The following is a 7,587-nucleotide window of genomic DNA, read 5'->3' on the forward strand; positions in this document are numbered from 1 at the left end:
AAGTATAGGTAATGCCGGCTTTTCCGATTGACAATATTCCAAGAAGCATTTATTATGTCACATTAGTTTGATTTGAATTCCGTATTGATTAAAGTACTTTTAAATATCTGGAAGAGTTCGACCGAGCAGCGAAAAAACACCAGTGCTGTACAACCTTTCTCCATAACCGATTGCAACACGTTTATGTATAAGCAGCACGACCGACAAAGACTGATTTAACAAATTCTCTGAATAAAGTTTGATTCGTAACATCAACGCTTTTGATTTTGTTTGTTTGCAGATAATTTTAAAAAGACCAACAAAACATATGACAACGAAATAACCGCTGTGTATCCGTCTTCAAAGTCTTTTCTTGCTCGCTTCCGTGGGCTTGCATTTATGCGGTAACTCGTATGTAATCTTAACTTTTTTTGTAAGTATATTGACTATTAAATACTTTTAAATATCTAGAATAGTTCGACCGAGCAGCGAAAAAACACCGTTATTTTTCGACGAACTTGTATATCAGGTACTTAGCTGGTGAAATGCAGTCAGACGACTTCCCTAGGTTGAGGACAGACTAAACCGGACAGGCGAAGACGAGACTGACAAAAAGCGTACGGGGCCGCCCAAAGGCCCGGGAAATAACGCTACAGGGGTGGTGTCTCTTCTACGGCCCATGGGCCGGGGCAACAGCCCATCTAATAGGGCCCCGGCCATGGCCCATGTGACGTAACTTTTTTGTGAAGTTGCCAGGTGGGGGTTAGGAATGACGTATGCAGAAATTGAGCCAAGCCAACTAGAATTTTTTGGTGAATGTGCCACGTGGGGGTTAGCAATGACATATGCAAAAATTGAGCCAGGCCAACTATGAAGTACATGTGGTACTAAACTATACCAGACCAAAAGTTTACTTGTACTCAATTTAAGTATTTTCACATAGTACAGTAGTATAAATTGTCGTAATGAGCTTGAAATCTACGGCCCATCGCCAATGGGCCGTGGCCCAATTAGATAGGCCGTGTTCCCGGCCCATGGGCCCTAGAGGAGTCACCACTTCCACTCAAATAACGAGTCAACATGAGAAGGAGAGCAAGAGCGCTGGATAAAGGTATTAAAAGATTACAAATCCTGGCGGGCTCGATGAGGTGAGAATCAAAGTACAGTGTCCCAGGCTGGGGGGAGAAATAACAAATATGCCGATACGAGGTTGAGTGGCGCCAAGCTAAAGAAAGGAAGGCGAGCGATAAATGTCGTCCTGAGAACATCAAGATTGCCAGCTAACGTGTGGAGATGAAATAAGAATGAAGCGTGTAAATAAACCAAATCCAGTGTGCCAAGGCGGGCGAGAAATATCAGGGTGGTGTGAATGTGTGAAGTTGTGATACCAGTACCGCGACAAGATTGTCAGCTGTCAATGTATGAAGGTAAAACAAGAGTGAGAGTGATTGAGAGAAAGAATGAGTGAGTTTATAAATAAAAAAAAGTCAGGTGGGCGAGAATTGTCAGAGACCAGCAAGAAAGGATGCCGCCCAACGTGAGATGGGTGAGTGTAATTAATAACAATTGCCAGATAACGAGTAGGGCGAGAAATGTAACGGTAGCTGTTTGTTGTAATTTAGGCACGAGAAAATGGATCAGTCCTGACGAGTCTTAAACGCGTGAAAAGAAGCCGTTAAAACAGCATACATTCCCCGAAATTAAATATCTCGTATTTTCTTGTCAAATCTTCATGAAATACAGTTCTAGTTTGGCTATTAATATAGTTTTGGTTTATCGCAAGACAATACCGGTTTATTTATTTGGCACGAAGTGTACCTAAGGATCGTTTTGATATTACGTTGTTGTTGTTCTTGATGCTAGTATTTTATTTCTTCTTGTTGTTGTGAAAAAATCCCTTCTCTTATTAACTAATGGACCCATACTGCATCGCTTTGGCATTCCCGTTTTAGCATTGCTCTCTGTTTTTGTTTAAATGAGCTTTATCAAGACGTTGCTTAAGAAGGCTACTACGACTCAGAACAGGGTGTACGCAAAGCAGCATAGATTCAGCAGGCCTGACCGGTCAAAACCGTTCCATTGAAACAGTTAGATTCGGAAGAACACGAAGTGGTCTTCAGAGACTACTCAGCGCTCTCGATTACGAGTCTACAACCGACATGGTGAGAACAGTTTAGAGCTGCTTAACTGGTGCAAATAAGTCACGGTGTGCAAACGCACTGCATATATTTCAGTGGCGGCGCGTCAAGAGGGCCAACCGGGGCAATGCCCCGGTTGTTTTATCGGTATAATGAAAAATATTCGAAAAATACCTCAATATCGGTTGCACAGACTGTCTACACTAGACATATTCTCCCGACATGGTTCATTTTTTGCTCGCAAAGCCTTCGCCGAACGTCGACGGGGCGACGCCGATTTTGCCCCGGTTGCTCATTGTATATCGTATTCTCTCTTTTATCTTCCACTCGCCGCGTTTGTCTCGTTTGTTTTCTGTTTCTTTTACTAAATCATCGGGGCCGATCGGGGCTAGCCCCGAAATTATGACGACACAATGCCGACGTTTCTTACAACAACGTGTTGACATATTCACGCATTCCTTCTCGTTCGTTGGTTGCTTGAAGAGTTGATAGTTTCCTCGCCTTCGTTTTTGTCGCTTGTTTCGCTATTTGAATCAGTTAGAGGCCTTTAGTCCATTTGCTTTCGATTTTTCACATTCCTTTTGAGCTCCTCACTTCTTTCCGGCTTCGCATTTCTTAGCCTTAGACCTCATAATGAATAAGGTTGATGCACTACTTCGCACTCCGTTTTCGCAGCTGCCGCTGGAACAAAAATTAGAGGTACAATGTCTTGGGCCTTATCAACCGAAAAATTGTTCACTGGAACAATGCCATGACGGAGGAAAGCGTCGGCGTACATTCTGCGCAGAAACTTGGTATAAAAAACACGAATGGTTGTGTTACAGCGAGGTCAAAAATGCACTTTTTTGTTTTTATTGCCTACTTTTTGCTACCGCCCGTGACTCACGTTGGTGTAAATTTGGTTTTAGAGATCTTAAACATCTTTCCGGGCGTGCCAGGGATCATCAATCTTCTATGGAGCATCTGGACAATGCAGTAAAATACCGAACATTCGGAAATGTTAATATTGCAGCACAGTTGGATGAAGGACGCGCGGTTTCTATTCGTCGGCACAACCAAAACGTCGAGAAAAACCGCCATGTTCTCGGTCGATTGATAGATGTTTTGAAGTTCATTGGTTGTCACGAGCTGTCCCTCCGTGGGCACGATGAACGGGCTGGCTCTTCTAATAGAGGGGTATTTTTTGATATGGTGGAATACACCGCATCCCTAGATACAGTATTGAGAGATCATCTTGATGCCGCAACTGTTTCGAAAGGGACATCTAAGGATATCCAAAATGATTTGCTCGACTCAATGTATAAAATTTATTTACAACATTTGGGTCTGGAAATTGAGAATTGCCAGTTCCTTTCGATTCAGTCTGACGAGACAACTGACATCACGTGCGTTTCCCAACTGGCTGTGATTTTTCGGTTTGTGAAAGATGGTAAACCTACTGAGAGATTTCACATCTTTGTACCAATCGTTGATCGCACGGCTTGCGGGATATCGGCTGTACTGAAAGAAGTGTTACAGCCTTACAACGCGAAGTCAAAATTGATAGCTCAAACTTATGACGGCGCGGCAGTCATGAGCGGGTCGAAACATGGTGATCAAGTTTATATAAAAGAAGATTTTCCTCATGCGCATTTTTTACATTGTTATGCACACCAATTTAACCTCGTTATTAAAAATATGTGTCTTGATACCCCTCTCGTCCGTATATTTTTTGCAAATGTTTCGGGGTTTTCTTCATTTTTCTCCGTTTCGCCGAAGCGCTCTGACCTCCTTCGCCAGATATGTAGCCGCCGCCTCCCAGCTTGTGCACCAACACGTTGGAACTTCCAATCACGCGTGGTGCAGGGCGTGTCCGAAATTAGGTCTGAGCTCATTGAGTGTTTCAATGGCATTCAGAGCTCTCCGGTTTGGGACGAACGCTCTGTGAGGGAGGCGGCAGGTCTAAAGCGTCTGTTAGAAGATGGTGAGTTTTCATTTTTTCTCGCTTTTTTCTCCAAATTTACAGCGTGAGTCACGGGCGGTAGCAAAAAGTAGGCAATAAAAACAAAAAAGTGCATTTTTGACCTCGCTGTAACACTACTATTCGTGTTTTTTATACCAAGTTTCTGCGCAGAATGTACGCCGACGCTTTCCTCCGTCATGGGATTGTTCCAGTGAACAATTTTTTGGTTGATAAGGCCCAAGACGTTGTACCTCTAATTTTTGTTCCAGCGGCAGCTGCGAAAACGGAGTGCGAAGTAGTGCATCAACCTTATTCATTATGAGGTCTAAGGCTAAGAAATGCGAAGCCGGAAAGAAGTGAGGAGCTCAAAAGGAATGTGGAAAATCGAAAGCAAATGGACTAAAGGTCTCTAACTGATTCAAATAGCGAAACAAGCGACAAAAACGAAGGCGAGGAAACTATCAACTCTTCAAGCAACCAACGAACGAGAAGGAATGCGTGAATATGTCAACACGTTGTTGTAAGAAACGTCGGCATTGTGTCGTCATAATTTCGGGGCTAGCCCCGATCGGCCCCGATGATTTAGTAAAAGAAACAGAAAACAAACGAGACAAACGCGGCGAGTGGAAGATAAAAGAGAGAATACGATATACAATGAGCCACCGGGGCAAAATCGGCGTCGCCCCGTCGACGTTCGGCGAAGGCTTTGCGAGCAAAAAATGAACCATGTCGGGAGAATATGTCTAGTGTAGACAGTCTGTGCAATCGATATTGAGGTATTTTTCATTATACCGATAAAACAACCGGGGCATTGCCCCGGTTGGCCCTATTGACGCGCCGCCACTGTCGGCTGTACTGAAAGAAGTGTTACAGCCTTACAACGCGAAGTCAAAATTGATAGCTCAAACTTATGACGGCGCGACAGTCATGAGTGGGTCGAAACATGGTGATCAAGTTTATATAAAAGAAGATTTTCCTCATGCGCATTTTTTACATTGTTATGCACACCAATTTAACCTCGTTATTAAAAATATTTGTCTTGATACCCCTCTCGTCCGTATATTTTTTGCAAATGTTTCTGGGTTTTCTTCATTTTTTTCCGTTTCGTCGAAGCGCTCTGACCTCCTTCGCGAGATATGTAGCCGCCGTCTCCCAGCTTGTGCACCAACACGTTGGAACTTCCAATCACGCGTGGTGCAGGGCGTGTCCGAAATTAGGTCTGAGCTCATTGAATGTTTCAATGGCATTCAGAGCTCTCCGGTTTGGGACGAACGCTCTGTGAGGGAGGCGGCAGGTCTAAAGCGTCTGCTAGAAGATGGTGAGTTTTCATTTTTTCTCCACAATATTCTATCACGTGGATGTATTATACGGCGCATTGCAGTCAAGGCTAATGGATGGAGCGTCTGTGCCGTCGTGTATTTCAGACTTCTGCGATGCTGTATCTCGTATCCGGGAAACAATAAATTACGACGACACATGGAGTGCTTCTTTACGCCGCGGGCAAACAACGCAGCGTTTGATTTTGTCTGCAAAGGAATGCTGTGACATTCTGGTGAATCAAATAGGCGATCGTCTGCGCACTGAACACCTTGCCGCGTTCTCTTTGATGAACCCCAAAAATTTTTCAAAATTTGCACGTCAATTTCCCATTCATTTGTTGGCTACTGTCTCCAAATTTTACCCCATGATAAACGTGGGTAAATTGGAAAATGAATTGCGATGTATATACACCAATCAAACTTTTTTGAACATCACATCAACTTGCGCGCTCTATGGGTTCCTCATAGATAACACTCTAGTAACTACCTTTGCGGCGTCTGCAAAATTTCTGGACATCATTTTGACGACGCCTATTTCTTCCGCCGACGCAGAGCGAACATTCAGCACGCTGAAGCGTATAAAACGAATCTCAGAAACACAATGAAGCAAGATAGATTAAATTCCTTGGCTGTTTTATCCATTCACAGAGACGTTATTTCTGGGATGCATGACTTTAATCGGCGCGTTATTGAGCATTTTGCTTCCAAGAAACCGCGGCGTGTTGCATATATGTTCAAGCAGTAGAAGTCTAGCAGCATATATATCTATGAGTGAGCGACGCATGTCCTTATCTTTGCATTAACTTTCCTTTCTTCATAGTAACGTTTTAAACCTTATTTTAGGTTTTGTCTGCTTTCCCGAAGTTTCTGTTAATATGTCATTGTATTTATCTGGGTAAATATTGCCTTTCCTTTTGAAAGAGGTTTCAAAATAAACTATGTCTATATTTATTAATCCCTTGACTTGGACCGGTTTTAAAGACACTTTCTTATCGTTAAAAATTGTCGCTTTTGCCGATTGGTTAATACCGATGGAATGGTTTTTATACTCATAAAATGATGGGAGAACTTACAGCGCTCATCCTGTCCCCGTAGATGGGGGTGACTTGGTCCCGCAGTAGCTTGCCCCGGTTGTCAAAAATGACCACTCGCCGCCACTGATATATTTTATCTTCAATAATTTAAGAAATTCGATACAAATATTAAGGACACTCCGATACCGTGGCTACGCCTTTTAATTACTTAATAACATCATTAGATAGCCATACAAAACTGCAAACAGCGCATTACTAACAAAACAACAGTAAAGTGTTCAGCACGGTCTTGTGTAAAGCAAATAACACCAATTATATCATCTTTAACTTTCGAGGTGTATTCAACCTGGTATGGTACTAGACGACAGCGGAATTTCACTTGTCCAGTTTGTCTCACACTTGCCCTGCTCGTATCAAACTTATCGTGCTTGTCCCTCACCTGGCCTGTTCGTCCGTCCCACACTTGTTTTGCTTTGTCTAACACTTGATTTGCATGTCAAATACTTGTCGTGCGTGAATCAAACTTGTCCTACGTGTATCACAATTGTCCTGTTTATCCCACGTGTGTCCTATTATCTCATACTTGTGCTGATTCTCGCACACTTGTCCTGCTTGCCTCACACTTGTTCTGCTTGTCCCACGCTCGTACTGATTGAATCCGTGTTGTCTTGCTTTGGTCACACTTGCTACGCATGTCCGACATTTGTCTTGCTTTTATCACACTTGCATTGCTTGTTCCACATTTGTCCTTCGTATTTTGAACCGGTTCTGCTTGTATTACACCTGTCCTGATTAATTCAAACGTGTCTTGCTTGTTTGACATTTTCTCTGCTTGTCCTACATTTGACTTGCTTTTACCAAACTCCTCCTATTTGCCCCACACTTATCCTGCTTGTTTCATACTTGTCCTGCTTGTCTAACATTTTCCCTATACATGTCTCACACTTGCTCGCTTTTTTATAAACTTGTCTTGTTTGACTCACACTTTTTCTGATTGTATCATCGGGTTGTCTCGAGTATTCATTCAGATTTTTATTAGGAAGGCACACATATCGTACCGTGGTCTCCTATCCGACTTTAGCCTGCATTTGAAAAACTTGTAATTCCTGACCAGAAAACTTTTTTCCCATGATATAGAGTTGGAGGAAGGCTATCTCGGGCTCCACCTTGTTTAT

This window comes from Styela clava, chromosome 6, assembly GCF_964204865.1.
Source record: "Styela clava chromosome 6, kaStyClav1.hap1.2, whole genome shotgun sequence".
NCBI lineage: Eukaryota > Metazoa > Chordata > Ascidiacea > Stolidobranchia > Styelidae > Styela > Styela clava.